This window comes from Balaenoptera physalus (genome assembly GCF_965194825.1).
Source record: "Balaenoptera physalus genome assembly, chromosome: X".
Taxonomy (NCBI): Eukaryota; Metazoa; Chordata; class Mammalia; order Artiodactyla; family Balaenopteridae; genus Balaenoptera; species Balaenoptera physalus.
The window spans coordinates 132,642,772-132,661,966 of NC_138903.1; the positions used below are offsets into that span (position 1 = coordinate 132,642,772).

At 48.3% G+C, this 19,195-nt stretch overlaps 2 pseudogenes across 2 annotated transcripts; both read right to left on the bottom strand.

The window, feature by feature from the left end:
• Nucleotides 1-207: 207 nt before the first annotated feature.
• LOC309652768 (ADP/ATP translocase 3 pseudogene) lies at nt 208-4,536 on the bottom strand (annotated as a pseudogene). Its single transcript has 2 exons — nt 4,525-4,536; nt 208-2,087 (listed from the first exon to the last, which is right to left on the bottom strand). The product of its transcript is annotated as an ADP/ATP translocase 3 pseudogene (transcript).
• Nucleotides 4,537-17,261: 12,725 nt separating this feature from the next.
• On the bottom strand, nt 17,262-18,217 carry LOC309652769 (melanoma-associated antigen 10 pseudogene; annotated as a pseudogene). The gene has a single exon. The product of its transcript is annotated as a melanoma-associated antigen 10 pseudogene (transcript).
• Nucleotides 18,218-19,195: the final 978 nt, after the last annotated feature.

A 19,195-nucleotide genomic window follows, 5' to 3' on the forward strand; every position in this document is an offset into this window, starting at 1 on the left:
TTGCAGCAGAGGTGGGGTGCAGGAAGGAACCTGCAGCAGAGGTGGGGTGCAGGAGAGGAGCCTGCAGCAGAGCTGGGGTGCAGGAAGGAACTTTCAGCAGAGCTGGGGTGCAGGAGAGGAACCTGCAGCAGAGGTGGGGTGCAGGAGAGGAAGCTTCATAAGAGGTGGGGTGCAGGAGAGGAACCTGCAGCAGAGGTGGGGTGCAGTGCAAACAGCCGTGTGGACCATCTTATATGACAGACCCCATGGTGTCAGAGGTATCAGTAATGGGCAAGGATGCAGTGTCAAGTTCAAGGTCAGCCCCTGTAAGAGAATTGCCACTCAGTCCCCTGGGGTTCTGGAGGAGGGTCATGCCATCAGCATCAGAGATTATATGTCTTTCTAGAAATAGCCTCTGGTGTGTTTCTGGGCCCTGGTAGAGACAGATGCTTGACTATGGGACACCAACTGACTCTGTGTCTGGAACTTCTTTCTCATCATGAGCTGGGTCCTGTCAAGTCAAAATCAGATGGCCGATCAGCAACTCACTGTAGGATGGAAGTGGTGCATCTGGAATGCAGCCTGGGCAGGGACAGAGGTATAAGGTTTGTGAGCAGTAGCACAGGCCCTCATGTTACCCATCACGGTCATACCAGCTCACACTATGGCCACATGATCCCATACAGCCAGATGAAGAAGGAGGAGAAGGTCTAAGCTTGGCTTTTGGATGGATTTGCTTAGTCTTTGGGTACAAGTTGAAAATGGATGGCAATTACATTCAAGCCACACCTAGGGATGTCCCTGAAAGAAAAGGGGGAGGGAAGATCTAAACCCCTAAAATGGGTTAGGGTGGAGGCACAAGGGGTGTTTTTTGTTTTTCTTTTGTCTGTGTCCTGGTTTTATTGTTTTGCAGCAGAATGCCCAACATTGAACATAATTGCAACTATTTGGCTGTGCCAAAGATAATAATGCTTAAGTACAAATGGGAGACATGATTTTTTAAAATAAATATTTAAATAGAAGTTGGTCCTACGACCACCTGAAGTCTAGGTCTGGTCGGAGCTGCCTCACCTGTGGACCCGTGAAGACATCATGATTCCACTCCCTCCCTAATCAGTACACGGACACAGGGTGCCAATGGTCGTGATCACAATGAGCCTTTTGCCAGAGCCACCTCCACGTCTCCACAAACATGGTGAAATTTCTCGAAGATCAATGGTCCATAAAAGTTAAGTATTCTACGTGGTTCTCTTGGTCTGTGTGTCCAGCGGGGTGGGGCCTAGATGACCTCCTTCAGGTCATCATACAGGACCAGCATGAAGGCACCACCCATGAGGCAGAGGACGTTGGACAGGCGCCCTTGAAGAAGGCTTTGCCCCTTTCGTCTTTGAAGATCTTCTGCTAGCAGTTAAGGGCCCCCCCTGTACATGATGTTGGCTCCTTTGTGCCCTGACTGCATCATCATCTGCCACCACTTGGTGCTGAAGGGGTAGGAGACCATGCTGGCCACCGCTGTCACGTTCTTAGAGTCAAGGAGCATGACTTTGGCGCTGTCGTACATGCCAAAGTAGGTGGCCTGGTAGATGATGCTCTGCACGGAGACGCTGAAGCCCTGGCACAGACCCCGGATGCCATCAGACCTGGTGATCTGCACCAGTCTCCTAATCCTTTGAACTCGATGGCAGATTTCCCGAAGTCAGCCGCCAGGTGGGTTCTGGTGAAATCCAGTGGGTAGACGAAGCAAGAGGGAGGTGGATCTGGCCACCCCACCAGAGGCCAGATTGCCAGCAAAATACTTCCAGAACTGCGTGTGCTTGTCCAAGGCCCCCAGGAAGCTCTGCTTATACTTATCCTTGAAGGCGGGGTTGAGGACTTGAGTGGGAAGTAGTGGATGACCCAGGTTGTCCGTCCAGAAGGACAGCACGCCCTGCTCCTTGGGGATGCGCACGATGCAGTCCACGATGCCCTTGTACTGCTTGTCGGCTGCAATCTGCTTGCTGGTGTGCTGCAGCTGCACAGCAGTTTTACCCATCCATCGGGGCCACAGCCATCTGGGAGATGGTGGCGGCAATGCCTCTGGCCAGGAAGTCCTTGGCAAAGGAGAGGGCCTGTTTCGTTGTGGTGGCAGAACGGGCAGCTCAGTGAGTGGAGAACAGAGCGGAGGCACAGAGAGCTGGAGGGTGGGCGCTGCCGGTCAGCCCTGTTGCCGCTGGGACCAAAAATGCAGGCCTGGCATCCCATACAAGATGGTATACTGTCAGGGGATATACTTCAGACTGAAGGATGTGTCTGAGTGGGCGCATGAGCGTGGGATCCTCTGGTATCACACATTGCATCACCCAGAAGCTGCTAGCTTTGTAGCATGCCACAATGTCCTGCTGAAGGTGCAGCTGAAGCACATGCTTAGAGGCGATACTCTGCAGTGACGGGGTGCCATCCTCCAGAATGCAATATATGCACTGTATCTGAGACCTCCATGTGGCACTGTGTCCCCAATAGGAAGAATACGTGGGACTGGGAGACAAGGGGTGGAAGCCAGAGTGGCCCCACTTTCCATCTTTCCTAGTGACCTACTCAGGTGGACATTGTGTGTCACATCTCCTTAGCTCTGGACTTTGCAGGAGAGGATATTCTGGTCCCTAAAGACAGTGCACTCTCACCAGGAGACACAGCCAGAGTCCTGTGGTGCTTATAGATATGACTGCTGCCCGGCATTTTTTTGCTCCCTGTGTCCAGAGAGCAGCAGGCAGGAAGAGTCGCCATTTCAGCAGGGGTAAAGCAACACTTATCAAGGAAGAGGCAGAACTGCTCTGACAGCTGCGGCAGGCAGCAATGTGTGCGCAACACAGATGATGTGCTTAGGTGACTTGGTGCTCATCTGCCCAGTTGTGCCTGTGAATGGCCAAGTGCAGCAGTTCTGCCCTGAGAAGGGTATGGATGCCAGGGACTAAGGCCTCAGGGATGAAGGAGAGTGACCAAGACTGCAGAGGTGATAGCAGAGGGTGAGGGAAGCCTAGAATGGGCGGTGGAGGAGGGAGGTAACGAGTAGCTGTCACAACTGCAAGACCAACTGCATCAATGGCGTTGTACTTCCTCCCACCAATTTCTCTCTTCTAAGTGGACACTCAAGAAGACAGGCACGTGGGAGCCACAGAGAAACTGCTCCCTGAACATGTGTCCATGGAACAGTGGATCTGTGTGGCGCAAGGGGTGGACTGGGGCAGCTACGGAAGCTCACCACTTAGATGTCACTTCAAGAGAGGAGTTCAGTCAGCTGACGGCGTCCAGATGCAATGCTTTCAGGATCCACTGCAGCACTTGCACAGAGGTCATGCTATTCCCAGGCAGCACCCAGTCTACGACTTAGCACAGCAGGGCTACCAGAATCATTTCTGCTCAGTGTGGGACTCCTCAATGGGCCGTCTTTGCACCAGAGCTCCCAGTGGGCTGGCCAAGACTTTCTCAAAGCTGCACCATCGTCTAAGGCGCTCCCTTCCAGCCCTTCTTCTAGCTCCCTCTCCTCCCACAGGTGTCGTACATTCACTGTGGTCTGAAGGCTCTTCCTGCCTACCCCCCTTTATCTTTCTCAATAAATCTTTTGCACTTTCTAACTCCATCTTGGCTTCCTGGAGGACCTGAACTGACACATTTCATTTGCGGCAAGAGAGTACTCCGTCTCTTCTTCCATGGCAAAGGTAGGAGAAAAGCCAAAACACTCTTTCCTCCTAAAAATTTCCTTTAAAAATTACCTTCGAAATATTTTCTCTTCTCTTAAATAGCATTGATGGGATGGTGCTTGCTGCAGTGGCTTTACCATATTTTAGTAAATTCAGCACCGTAGGGGGTTTGTTTGAGGGATTTGGGAGCTGATCACACGCAACGAGCTTTATTGGGTTGCATGTGCTCCGTAGCATGAGACCATCCAGAGGCTTATGGGTGGGCTAAGGAAACACCACCCAGAAGGAGAGGAGGGTAAGGTAACTGTTAAGGGAGAGGGAATCAGAGAGGAGGCTTAAATGTCTTGGTGATGGCACTCAGCAGCATGGCAGGGAGTCTCTAGGTCAGAGAATTCTGAAGGGCAGCAGTGGCTTGGCGTCTTATCCATGGCCAGCGGATGTGGGGTAAGGTGTCCTGGGAATTGCAAGGCAGGCAGGCCCTAACTGACTAATAATCTGCTAGTTTGGACTATTTTAAAAATAATTTAATGTGTAAAAACTGGAGTTTGGCACCAGTGGGATTTTGAGCTAATGAATCTCAGCCTGCAACGAAGAAATAGAAAAGCGAGGGGCCAATACACAGAGGCCATCTGAGGCTGATTTATATAACAAGCATTTTGATGTATTTCTGTTGAGAACGGAGACCGTGCAGGGACTTAGCACCTCCTGTCCTCAGGTTTGGGCTAAAACCCTGAGGAGACAGGCAACATTCCATTTAACATCCTGTTACATATTTAATAAATATGTATTCAATACATATGTATATAGCTATGTTCTGCCATGCATTGCCCCAGGTGCCAGAGACACAATGGATAGCGAAACCACTCACGGTTCCCGCCATCATGGAGCTTTGAATTGCGGGAGGAATTGCACAAATACATATGTAATCATTATGTTAAGTGCTTGAGAAAGGCAAGTACTACAAGACTGCTACAAGAGTGTGTTAGAGAGGAACTTAAGTTAGATGGAGGCAGGAGTGCCAGTTGAGGTGCCCTTGGTGAAGGGACATGAATGCTGAGACCTGAAGGATGAGTAGGAGTTGGCCAGGCAAAGAGTGAGGGAGGTTGTGCTCAGGCAAAAAGAACAGAGCATGCAGTGGGCACAAAAGTGACCTCTACCTCAGCCACCCACTTCTGCTGTCACTTTCCAGGCTTTGTCATCTCATGTAACTGCCCCCACCTTGATATTCAGTGATTCAAGCTTCCCACTCTGATTACAGACTCCCCGCTGTGGTCATTTTCCAACCTCTTCAGGGCCTTCAGGCATTGCCTTTCTCTGTCTCTCCCTATCTGTCAGCCATCTCCTTCTTCACTTAATCTTTATTTAAATGACTTTACTCAGGTATAATTAAAATGCACATATTTAAAGTGTACAGTTTGATAAAGCTTTCTCATACCCCTTTGAAGTCCCTCCCTCCTGTATCCTGCAACCTTGCTAAACTCACTTATTACTTCTAGCAGCTTTTTCTTGGTAGATTCTATGAGATTTTTCTACATAGAAAATGTTGCCTTCAGATAACAGCAGTTTGACTTCTTTTCTAATAATGAATACCTTTTACTTCTTTTTCTTAACATGAGACAGAACTCTTCTCTGTCTTAGAAAGGCTTTTTGCTTAGCTCCTTAGCTTCTGACTCAGTCCTCTACCTCTTCTTTGTCATTGCAATCTTGGCTCCTTAAGTCTCCAATTTTGTGTCTCCAGGCCTGTGAGACCACTGAAAGCTGTGCTGGTTTTTTGGTCCCCAGATATATCCATCTACCTGGATGAAGCCTGGATTCTCAGCCTCCTTCACTGCCCTAGAATTGGCAAATGTCCCCAGAGGAGAAGAAGCTGCAAAATATCAGTGTACCTTTCCATGGTTCTCCTTTCTCCTGCACGTTGGCCCCTTAAGCTCCGATCACTTCAGTAGGTCTCCAGTGGTTTAAACCGATCTTTTTCATCATATTTTTTAAAATTGTTTTTGCTATTTAGAATGTTATTATTATTAAATATTGCATATATACAAAAGAAAGATAATGTATCGTGTACATTAACAGTCCAAGGAATAGTAGAAAACCAAACGCCCATGAGTCTGTAACAGAGGAGAACAAACCTGACTCCATATTCGATCTATTCCTTTAGCTCTAACCTCTGTGCTTAGTCATGCTGGCTCTGAACCTTTGTCTCTTCAATCGGTAAAAGAACACTGCCCATAGCCTGAAATATACAATAGTCTTTTCTCAAGGCTCTGCCTCCCAGGCTTAACCTTTAAAGCCATAACACTTTCATTCATATAGACATAAAAAGTTATAGAACAGAAAATCACATTTGTCTTATTGAAGGTTTACAGGAACTCCGTGACCTGACCTACCTGGACGCCTACAAGAACAAGGGACTATCACATCCTCTCTGGGGTCTGGCCAGCACCAAGAGGTCTGCAGCAACCAGCCACACCCTCTCCCCTTTTAGTATAAAAGAAGCCTGAATTCTACCTTGGGGAAGATGGTTCTTTGGGATATGAATCTGCGATCTTCTCAGTCTGCTGGCTTTCTGAATAAAGTCGCTGTTCCTTGCCTCAACACCTTGTGTCTCCATTTAGTGGCCTGTCATGTGCCGAATAGTATGAGCTTGGAGTCGGTAACAAACGCACCATGAAGGTGAGCTTTAGGTACAGAGCCCCCCGACCCTCCTCACTTACATTCAGCCCTAGTCCACCCTCCGGCCGCTATTCTACATTATTGCTATTTTAAAAATTCATTTAAAAATGAGATATAACTGACGTATAACTGTGTAAGTTTAAGGCGTACAGTGTGTTGACTTCATACATTTATATGTTGCAATGTGTTACCACCTTAGGGTTAGCTAACATGTCTGTCACATCACATAATTTTATTTATTTATTTATTTATTTATTTATTTATTTATTTTTGGCTGTGTTGGGTCTTCGTTTCTGTGCGAGGGCTTTCTCTAGTTGCGGCAAGCGGGGGCCACTCCTCATCGCGGTGCGCGGGCCTCTCACTGTCGCGGCCTCTCTTGTTGCGGAGCACAGGCTCCAGACGCGCAGGCTCAGTAGTTGTGGCTCACGGGCCTAGTTGCTCCGCGGCATGTGGGATCCTCCCAGACCAGGGCTCGAACCCGTGTCTCCTGCACTGGCAGGCAGATTCTCAACCACTGCGCCACCAGGGAAGCCCACATCACATAATTATCATTTATTTTTTGTGGTGGGGACACGTGTCATGTTTTAATGGGATTTTCCTGTGGTTCTCTATAGGAGCATTCGTCTGCCAAAAACTACCCTGTCATACCCATAAGCAGAAGTCAAATCAATAAAATCATGACCCCTTCAATGTTTCTCAAATTTTACCACCTGTTCTCATCTCTTCTACCACCATGTAGTCCAAATTAAGACCATATATCCCCTATATTAGTCCAACAGCCTCCTAAATTGATCTTGTATCCACTTTGCCTCCTTCTTATGCGTTCCTCATATAGCAGCCAGAATTATTTTTAAAAAACAAATCATAGTATGTTACTTCCATGCTCAAAACCCTTCAATTGCTTCCTACTGCTTTCTTACCATAAAATGAAAAACATTTTAAATCACAATAAATGGCATTTGCTGAGCTGTGATAATGCTCAGTGTACCAGGCACAGTATCGTTTGATTTTCAGAGTAATGCAAATGATTATTTCCATTATTTCCCTTGTTTATACCAATGAGTAAGTGGAAATCTATAAAGTTGAATTGAATTGGTTAAGGACACAGTTAGAAGCGGTGAAGCTGGAATTCCAAGCCAGGCCTTTTCAGCTCCAATGTACGTGTTTGAAACAGTTATATAGATATAGATATATAGATACCTGACTTCTTCAGGGCAGGCAGGTAGGCTGGAGACCCAGGGAAGAGTTAATGTTACAGCTTGAGTCCGAACGCAGTCTGGAGGCAGAATTTCTTCCTCGTGGAGGGACTTCAGTCTTTTCTCTTAAGACCTTCAACTCTTTGGATGCAGTGCACTCAGATTATGGAAAATAATCAGCTTTATTTATAGTCCACTGATTCAAATGTTAATCACATCTAAAAATACCTTCACAGCAACATCTAGAGACATGTTTAACCAAGCAACTGGGCAGTACAGCCCAGCCAAGTTGACACATAAAATCAACCACCATACTCCCTGACTATATTTTCATTGTAAAGAATTCAAACAATGGGAAGTGTAGAGAAGAAATACCGAGAGTCACACTCCCACCTCTGTCCCCTACCCTCCACAGAGATGAACACTGTCAACCTCTCAGTGAACATCCTTCCAGAGCTCTGCCTATTCCTTTAACATTCATACATATAAACTATATATATATATATATATATATATATATATATATATATATATATAAAATTTGGTTTATTTTATTTAAATGGGATCATTCTATAAGTATTGTTTGTGTCTTGTTTTCCCTCTTGATTGGTAAGTCACATATATTTATCTTTTATTTTTTTACTTGGACAAAACATTTATTCAGTGCTTACAATATTAGGTGATACAATTGAGTAAAGAGCAAAAGTCCATCTTTGACCCCCTTCCTGAACCTCGCCCTCTTCCTCAAAGGTAAACATTGTTATCGTTTGGTGTGTACACATGCAAACTTTGGACACAATATTACACACGGAGCTGAAGATGACAGAGTGTGACTCTGCATCCCCTTCATGTGCTCTATTCTTCTCCATCCTTACCCCTGCATAATTTACGTCAAGAATGGCATGTTATGACATTGATATTATGTCATGAGACAAAGTCTATATTAATAAGAGAGAAGCTTGTTTGTCTTGCAAGTGTGACACTATGAAGCATATGAGAAGCTTAAGACTATTCCTATGGAGGACTCTCAGTGACTGATGGCTGTAAGAATCACCCTTTCCTTTCAAACCTGGGGCCAGGAGCTATTAGCTCCCAGGTTGGGGGACGGGTATATAAAGGTCAAGAATAATTTTTCAACCAGAAAGCCAAGACTTTGTTTTACTGTGTGGATTTATTACACAATTATCTGCAGGAACTTTCCAACAGAAGATATCAGGGGAAGGGAGGATTTTGAGATGGGGAGCTTATCCTGGGTTATCAGGATGGGCCTTAAATCCAATCACAACTGTCCTTATAAGACAGAAGCAGAGGAGATCTCTTTCTCTCTCTCTCTCTCTCACACACACACACACACACACACACACACACACACACACATATACATACAGAGGAGGAGAAGGTGTTGTGAAGGAGCACAAAGAGATTGGAAGATGCTGACCTTGAAGGCGGACCTTGAAGTGATGCAGACACAAGGCAAGGAATGCTGGCAGCCAACAGAAGCTGGAAGAGGCAAAGAAGAATTCTACTCTAGAGCCTCCAGAGGTAGCTCAGCCCTGTCAACCTTGGATTCAGCTCAGTGATAATAATTTTGAATTTCTGGCCTCCAGAACTGTGATAGAATAAATTTCTGTTGTTTTATACCACCCAGTTTGTGGTAATTCATTAGAGCAGCCATAGAAAACTCATACAGGACCAAGTCTAACTGTTCAAGTGTCAGCCACAACTTCCATACACACCTAGTGTGTCAGTGCTAAATGTCAGATGGTCACAGAGGAGGTAGGAGCTTTGGAAAGGCAATTGCCAACATGCTTGGATCCACAGGCTCCAGGGGTAGGAACAATGCATGAAGATTTTGACCTTGGGGATCTCCCTGAGACTGAGGAATGGGAAGAGAAATTAAAGGGGAATCTGAGGACTTGGATCAATGTTTACTCCCCTGTGAGTGGTTTGTGAGGTAGACAAAGGAAGGCAACAGTAAATAGAGTTACAGGGCCCTCATTCTTTAAGCGAGCACTCCAGGGGAGAGGCTTGGTCAGAGGCCAATGATTCGAGGGACCATATTAATAAATTCTTAATTAATTAGTGGCACTTTGGCAGAATCTTAAAGCTGTAATGAATCTGCCATCACCATGGTGCACAAGAAATCTAGGGGACACGGGATGACTGTGCATGGCAGGATGCTGGGAAAATGGAGACAGAGACTGACTGGAGATCAAGATGCCCGAGACCACCTCAGAGGCCACCTATGGTTGTATGTCAGGCTCAGGGGAAAGGGGGAAGACATAGAAATAGTCACTGCTATTTGTACTCTGTTTAATGCCCTTTAAACCAATCTTATGAACTTTAAAGGAACCAGTGAATAATAATAACTTTAGAAAGACAAATGGCCAAGATTCCTCTGAATGAATATTCCCTTGTTAGTTTTGGATTTGACAAAGTAACTTTCCCCAAACCTTTAAACATTGGCCACAAAACTAATCAAACGCTCCTAAGCATTTAAGGAAAATTACCTGTATATCGGACTGTCTTTACTGTTTCAAATACCCTTAAAAGCCTGGAGGAGAGAAGCTTTAACCGTCAGGCTCACAGAGACAGGGGGCTAGATTCCAAGTCTGTGACCGCACTAGGACCTCCCACCAGCAGAGGGCAGTGGTCCAGACAGCGCGGCCTCTTGACTGGCCGAGGGAGGAAGGCTCTGAGAAGTGATGGGGATGCCGCTAAGCCCGTTGCAGCCCCTCACAAGCCTGAACGGCTCAGGAAGTGCTTTCCCCACAGGATGCTGGGGAACAGAAGGTGTTTCTCCTCGATTCCTGCAGGGAATACGTGTGCGCGGTACACATACCGTCCAAACGGGGGCGGCTCACAGCCCGTCCGGATGTCCCAACCAGAGTTAAAGTGGGCTTGCCGAGGCAGCTCTGGGGAGTTGCTCCGGGCGGCGATGGGTTCAGCCAGGTTATAACGCTCTGGCACGGCTTTTTCCCATTGAGAACACTCAGGGAGGAAGACAAGATCCGATGGAGCACTGCGGCTGGAGAGGCGTGGAGGCGGGAGGAGCGGAGACACCCAGTACGGGGAGCCCGCCACATCCCAAAGGAAGAAGTTGCATTCCTTTTTTCCTTTGTTTCTCTTTTGGGAAATCCTGTTAGTGCTCTTTTCCTCACGGTTTCCACTTCTTTGTCTTCCTGGGAGAGTTACTCAGTGTTAACTTTCAGCTATCTAATTTAGTCATCAACGGTGTCATTCCTTCTATCGGAATATTTTATTTTATTTTATTTCATTTTTGGCTGCATTGGGTCTTCATTGCTGCGCTGGACTTTCTCTAGTTGCCACTAGAGGGGGCTACTCTTCCTTGCGGTGCGCGGGCTTCTCGTTGCAGTGGCTTCTCTTGTTGTGGAGCGCGGGCTCTAGGCGCTCAGGCTTCAGTAGTTGCAACACGCAGGCTCAGTAGTTATGGCACGCGGGCCCTAGAGCATGCAGGCCTCAGTAGTTGCGGTGTGCAGACCCTAGAGTACGCAGGCTTAAGTAGTTGTGGCGCACAGGCTCAGTAGTTATGGCACACGGGCTTAGTTGCTCCGCAGCATGTGGGATCTTCCTGGACCAGGGATTGAACCCGTGTCCCCTGCATTGGGAGGCGTATTCTTAACCACTGAGCCACCAGGGAACCAGAATATTTTCTTAATTCAGGCAACAGAATTTTTAAATTTCAAGAATTCCCATGACTTCTTTTCAAATTAGCCTCTAGTATTCTCCAGGTTAGTTAGTTACATATGTCCCTAGTCTGTTGTTAGTGGCAACAAAGACACTGCTCCCAGAAGGCTTCTGGAGTGAGCATTGACCTTGGCAGCAACCTAGAGGAGACTCCCTGATTTGACATTGCAACCCATGCAGGGATAGGGCACTGAAGCTGTCACTGCAGAGAATGGACAGCTAATGGTGTTGGTGCATTTAAGATTTTAGTTCTTTGACTAGCCTGTCCAGGGCCTAGAAGCTGTCTGGGCTGGCTACCTACTAGCTTCAAGGGCCCAAATACCTGTGGCCATAGAACCTCAACACTTAATTTGCAAAGTGAACAAACATGCTCAAAGTGAAATCTTTTGGAGGCTAACTAGGTCTGGCATTTTCAGACTTGGCTGAGGAAATACTGTTTTTGGCAAAGGCCACCCACACCCTGAGGAATTCTTGAACCACCATTCAGTCACCCAGGGAAATTCCTCCTATGCTTCCAGTTGTCCCTTAGCATCTCCTTTCCTCCTCATGTCCTTGGGGCTGAGGTTTTGGATGTAATCAGTGCATGTTCCTTATTAGGGGAAGGACACTTAAGACTCCCTTTATGGAATATTGGTTATGAAAGCTATTTTCATTTTCTTTAAGAGATACTGATTTAAGTTTAAGCTGTCGCTGAAGTGTGGACTTTAAGATTTGTGACTCATTTCTTTACAGAAGTGAGTGAAACTTTTTGTATACGGCTCCCCAGCCTCTCTGAGATCCGGATGTGAGGAAGTACTGCAAGCGCTCATCGCGCCCTATGGCCTCCAGTGCGACCTGGAGCTTCTCGATGCCTCATGCAGGGGGCCAGAGCCCCTCCCTGGACCCCCACAAATCCATCTGCCATGGCCAACAGCCTCCACCGGATCACAGCAGCCCCAGCGCCTCCCCTCTCAGCATCACTTACGCCCCTCGTGGCCAGGAGGCTCCTCCCCGCCCCCCCCACTACATCCCCCCATACACCCTCCCCCACCCACCACCTGCTGGCGATCCGCTCTGGGCCCTGCAAGCCGGGCGCCCCCCATGCGTAGAGGTCAGACTGCCTCTCTCACCTCCCCACACCGGGGAGTCCTCCCCCGAGCACCCCCAGAGCCAGGGGCTCTCGCCTCTCGCACCCCAGACGCAGAGCCCACCCCTCTTGCCCTCGACCACCCGGGAGCCGGAGCCCCCTTCCTGCCACGAGCGTCCTCCGCCCCACCCCACCCCGCGCCCCAGCGGGAGCGCCCATAACGCCTACCGAGCCCGAGCCCGGGAATCCTCCCCATCGACCCGTGCCTCCGCCAGGAGTACCTCCGCCTTCCTCCCGCCACACGCGGCAGCCGTTAGCCCTCGCCTCGTGTCTCGGCCCGGGGAGGGGGCCCGAGAGTCCTCCCCATCGACCCGCGCCTGCGCCAGGAGTAGCTCCGCCTTCCTCCCGCCACACGCAGCAGCCGTTAGCCCTCCCCTCGTGTCTCGGCACGAGGAGGGGGAGTGGCCCGCCCGTCGCGTACTCCCCACCCCCGCAGCCAGTCGTCCTCTCCTCTGGCCCCCAAAGCCGGCCCCACCCGCCCAGCAGGAAGCCCTCCGCTCAGGGCCCCCCCACGCTTAGCCATTACCCCACCCTCTGCACCCCGACTCCAGAACGCCCCCCACCAGCCACCCCGGCAGCTAACGGTCCTCCCCTCAGACCCGCACACTGAGGGACCCTTCCCCCAGCCCCCCTTCAGCCCGCTGCCCTCCGCCGCCCCTCCCCCACTCCCCATCGAGCAGCGCGTACCCCTCCCCCCACCCCCACTCCTTCCCAGCGCCCCCGGTACCTGCGGAGTCCAGCCCCCGGCGAAGCCCCCGCCTGTCTCCTGACTTTCTCTGACTCTGTGGATGACGCCGGAGTCCCGCTCAGAAGGGGCTGAAGAGCTCGTCTCAGCACTGCAGCCAGGAACTGTGCAGCCCACTGTCCCAGGCACTCTGTGCGAACGCCACGTGGGTTTCCGGGTGCTCCCGGAAGCCCGAGGAAGATGAGGGAGAAAGATCTAGACGTCTCCTTACACAGAAAGTGGTTGGATCAGAAGCGCACGTGAGGAGGCGCTTTGCTACGGAAGCAGCAGTAGCCATGCGCACTGAGGGCGTGAGGTCCCAAGGCTTGGCGCCTCTGGAAGCAAAAGACACGCCCATTGGCCTTCCACCAATAGGAAGGCCTCCCTGCAAGGCTGCGGAGTTGGAGGAGCAAACTTGGAGGTGCAGAGCCCATGGTGGCACATAGGTCAATCTGTCTTTACAGGTGGGTTTGTACTGTGATTGATAATGTCAGAAACCTATTGTTTTTCCTTTTTCTTTTTTTTTAATTTTTTAATTTTATTTTATTTATTTTTTTATACAGCAGGTTCTTATTAGTTATCCATTTTATACATATTAGTGTACATATGTCAATCCCAACCTCTCAGTTCATCACAGCACCACCCCCCCCCCGCCCCCACCACTTTCCCACCTGGGTGTCCATACGTTTGTGCTGTACATCTGTGTCTCTATTTCTGTCCTGCAAACCGGTTCATCTGTACCATTTTTCTAGGTTCCACATATGTGCATTAATATACGATATTTGTTTCTCTCTTTCTGACTTCCTTCACTCTGTATGACAGTCTCTAGATCCATCCACGTCTGTACAAATGACCCAATTTCATTCCTTTGTACCGCTCAGTAATAAAGTAATAGTAATAAAGCTCTTCTTTATATGGACTGATTTCTTGTCTAGTTGTATCAACTAGCCATCTTCTCACATGGCAGAAGAGGATGAGGCAGCTGTCTGGGGTCTCTTTTATAAGGGCAATAATCTCATTCATGACGGCTCCCCCCTCATGAGCTAATCACTTCCCAGGGCCCCACCTCCAAATCCCATCCCTTTGGGGGTTAGAATTTAACAGGTGAATGAGGGGGAGAGGTTTACAAATATTCAGTCCATAGCACTGTCTGTCCATCTATTTTTGCTCCTATGTTCCCTTTTTCCTGTCTGAAATAATCAACTTTTTCAGTTACATTTTAACTTATCTACTGCCTTTTTAGGCAATTATCACTTTTCGCTAAAACTTTACAACTCACCTATGAAATGGAAGAGAAACCCTCACCATGTCTGCGTCTGCAAAGTGCCTACCCTACCCTCTCACTGGAGAGGTGTCCCATGGGTGCTGAGCAGGAATCTGACTCTGGACCCCCACCTTCACCCCCAGCAGCCCTTTCCCTCCATTGCCCACAGCAGAGGCCAGACTCAGCTGAAACTTTCAGGGAAATTTATTAAACAAAAACATTGACTGAAACCATTGAACAGAGGGCATGATGACACAGAGAGGAACTTCTAACGGCCACTGGACCCCACGGGTCCCAGCCCCCCCCCCAGGGTCCCCAACAATGTGCCTCTGCTACACCCCACCCGGCGGCCCTCCATCCCCCCACAGTCTCCCTTCCTGAGGGCCCCACGGGTGGCCTCTAGCCAGGACGATGGGTGCTGGCAATGCCTGCTCCCTGCAGGGAAGCCCCTCCCCCTATGGCCCACATGCCTGGGGCCTGGCCCTGCCCTATGGTGGGCACAGGACAGTCCCACAGCAGGGCACGCACCACTGAGCCGACGACGTGGTGTCCCTAGGAACAACCGGGTGGGCATTAATTGTACTGCTAATTACTTTCACATTTCCAAGTAAATTCCTATTGCAGTGCTGTGTTATCTAGGTTGGGATCACAAACTGTGAGGGAATGTTTCCAAATTGATTTTACAAATACCAAAATTCAGCCTTGTATCAGATAAGTACAAATATATGTGATCAATACCATTCACAAACTTAGAAACTGAAGCTTATTAAATATTATGATTAATATACAGAAATCAGTTGCATTTGTATACACTAACAACAAAGTATCAGAAAGAGAAATTAAGGAAACTATCTCATTTACCATTGCATCAAAAGGATAGAATACCTAGGAATAAACCTACCTAAGGAGGCAAAAGACCTGTACACTGAAAACTATGGCAGTAATGAAAGAAACTGAAGACAACACAAACAGATGGAAAGATAACATTGCATTCTTGAATTAGAAGCATCAGTATTGTTAAAATGACCATACTACTCAAGTCAACCTACAGAACTGCAATCAATGCAATTCCTATGAAAATACCCTTGGCATTTTTCAGAGAACCTGAACAAATAATTTAAAATCTTCTATAGAAACACAAAAGACTCTGAAGAGCCAAAACAATCTTGAGAAAGAACAACAGAGCTGGAGGAATCATGCTCCCTGACTTCACACTACAGTATAAAGCTACAGTAATCAAAACAGTATGGTACTGGCACAGAAACAGACAAATAGATCAATGGAACAGGATAGAAAGCAAAGAAATAAACGCACGCACCTATGGTCAATTAATCTACAACAAAGGAGGCAGGAATACAGGATACACTGGAGAAAAGACAGTCTCTTCGATAAGTGGTGCCGAGAGAACTGAACAGCTACATGTAAAAGAATGAAATTAGACCACTGTCTAACAGCATATACAAAAATAAACGCAAAATAGGGTAAAGGCCAAAATGTGAGACTGGATACTATAAAACTCCTAGAGGGAAACATAGGCAGAACACTCTTTGACATAAATCGCAGCAATATTTTTTTGGATCTATCTCCTAAGGAAAAGAAGTAAAAGCAAAAATAAACAAATGGGACCTAACTAAACTTAGAAGCTTTTTTGCACAACAAAGGAAACCACTGACAAAACTAAAAGACAACCTATTGAATGGGAGAAAATATTTGCAGCTGAAGTGACTGACAAAGGATTAATATCCAACATATATAAACAGCTCATACAACTCAACATCAAGAAAACAAACAACCCGATTAAAAACATGGGCAGAAGAACTGAATAGACATTTTTTCAAGGAGAAAATGCAGATGGCCAACAGGCACATGAAATGATCCTCCACATCGCTAATCATCAGGCAACTGCAAATCAAATCCACAAAGAGATATCACCTCACACCTAGTCAGAATGGCTATCATCAAAAAGAACACAAATAACAAATGTAGGCAAGGATGTGGAGAAAAGGGAACCCTTGTACGCTGTTGGGAGAATGTAGATTGGTGCAGCCACTGGGGAAAACAGCATGGAGGTTTCTCAAAAAACTAATAACAGAACTACCATATGACCCTGCAATTCCACTCCTGGGTATATATCCCCCCAAAACCCCACTAATTCAAAAAGATCCATGCACCCCAATGCTCATAGAAGCATTATTTACAATTGCAAAGATATGGAAGCTACCTAAGTGTCCATCGACAGATGAATAGATAAAGAACAGGTACTATATATGTACAATGGGCTACTACTCAGCCATAAAAAAGGAACAAACTTTTGCCTTTTGCAGCAACATGGATGGACTTGGAGGGCAATATGCTAAGTGAAATAAGTCAGACAGAGAACGACAAATACTGCACGATATCACTCATATGTGGAATCTAAAAAATACAACAAACTAGTGACTATAACAAAAAAGAAGCAGACTCAAAGATACAGAGAACAAACTAGTGGTTATCAGTAGGGATGAGGGAGGGGCACTACAGGGATGGAGGAGTGGGTATAAGACAGGCTACAAGGATGTATTGTACCACATGGGGAATAGAGCCAATATTTGGTAATAACTGTAAATTGAATGTAACCTTTAAAAATTGTATAAAAAATAAAAAGTATTGGCATTTAAAAAATCTTCTATGAAAAAGAACAACATTTGAAAAATCACTAAAGGAAACAGATGAATTTCCATGTCATCATAGAGAACAGGAAAACAAAGTTCTACACACCGGGTTCCCCCAACTCGCCCGGGCCCTCACTACTTAGAAGGCTGACCGCTCCCTCTTCAAACTCAGAGGGAAGGATCAGCCTCCCTTCCTGCCCCACGGGAGAAGCTGCTGGACGTGGGCCTGGAAGGAGCCTGGCTGCTGCTCTGGCTCAGGCCCCCTATGCCTCATCGCTCACAGCCTCTGCACACAGGGATGGGAAGGACCTGGGATCCCATCCACTGGCCCTGAGCAGATACTCCAGGACCTGCCACTTGCTGGTCTCCGCGTGGGCCCGGGGACCCCACAGGAACTCGTAGCGGGCGGGGTCGCTGTGGGGCACCTGCCGGTACTCCAGGTAGCCCTCCTGCACCCACACTTTGGTGAGGAGCTCCCTGGGCTCTCCATAGATGCAGTGCTGCTTCCCTGCATACACCCCCTTGAGGCTGAGCAATTCCCAGACCTCCTCCTCAGGGGCGCGGTCACCGTCCACGGTGATCTGGCACAGAATCAGAACCAGGAGGCCGGCCTTGGGCATGATCTGCCCATCGCTCAGCACTGCATCACAGGTGAGGCCCAGGGTGGGGACCAGGACGTAGGTGCACTCGCGGGGGTCCACCTCCTTCATGTCCACGCCAAACACCAGCTGCATGCACTCGCAAGCTCGGCTGAAGACCACGGGGAAGTGGTCCCGATGGTCACAGAGGACCATATTCAGCATCTCCGCCTTGCAGATCGGCTCCTTGGTGCGATACTTGAGGAGCAGGAACGCCACCAGGTCAGACTTCAGCACAGTAAGTGCCTCCTGGGGCAAGGACTCGGCATAGGCGGAGAAGGAGGGGGCAACGGGGGAGGAGGAGGACGAGGGGGAGGCAGCCTCCTCCCCCGCAGCCCCGAACAGCTGCGCCTCCACCGGGCCCTGGGCCTGGACTGGGTCCTGAAGGTCTGCCTCAGGCTGGCGCAGCTCGCTCATCTCGACCAGGGGCCTGATGACTGGGGTCGGGCCGCCGACAGGAGTCTGGGCAGGGGCGACAGGTGGGGACCACGGGCCTGTGGGAGAGAGGGGGTGTGAGCGGCCTCGGCGGAGAAACGCACCCTGGGCAGCTCTGACAAAGGCCACTTACAGGGCTCGCCTGGAGGGGTGCCCTCAGGCCTCACAGGGGCGCTCCTCCTGGGCGGCCTGTCCCCTGCCAACCTGAAGAAGGAAGCGAGGTGGCTCCTCAGGGTGCAGCCAGCGCAGCCCCAGGTACCGACCGGGGCTGAGAGGGCTGTGGGGAGGTGCGGTGACTTGGGCCTTGTGGGGTTCCCTGTGTTCTGGGAGGGGGAGCCCCTGGGTGCACACTCAGGGCACGCACCTCACCTTGACTCCTGGCGCTGCCTGGGCCCACGCACTGCAACTAGAGAAGCCCACGCACTGCAACGAAAGATCCCGCATGCCGTGGGACCTGACGCAGCCAAATAAATAAATAAATATTTTTTAAAAAACCTAAAAATTGAACTGCCATACGACCCAGCAATTCCAATCCTGGGTATATGTCCGAAAAAAACAAAAACACTGATACATGCACCCCAATGTTCACAGCAGCATTATTTACAACTGCCAAGATATGGAAGCAAACTAAGTGTCCATCAATGGATGAATGGATAAAGAAGATGTGGTTTAAACACCACACTCACACACACAATGGAATACTACACAGCCATAAAAAAGAATGACATTTTGCCATTTGCAGCAACATGGATGGACTTGGAGGGCATTATGCTAAGTGAAATGAGTCAGAGAAAGACAAATACTGTGTTATCTCACTTATATGTGGAATCTAAAAAATACAACAAACTAGTGAATATAACATAAAAGAAGCAGAGTCACATATATAGAGAACAAACTAGTGGTTACCAGTGGGGAGAGGGAAGGGGGAAGGGGCACGATAGGCATAGGGTATTAAGAGGTACAAACTGCTATGTATAAAATAAGCTACAAGGATATATTGTAAAACAAGGGGAATATAGCCAATATTTTATAATAACTGTGAATGGAGTATAACCTTTAAAAATTGTAAATCACTATATTGTATGCCTGTAACACATAATATTGTATAGCAACAATACTTCAAT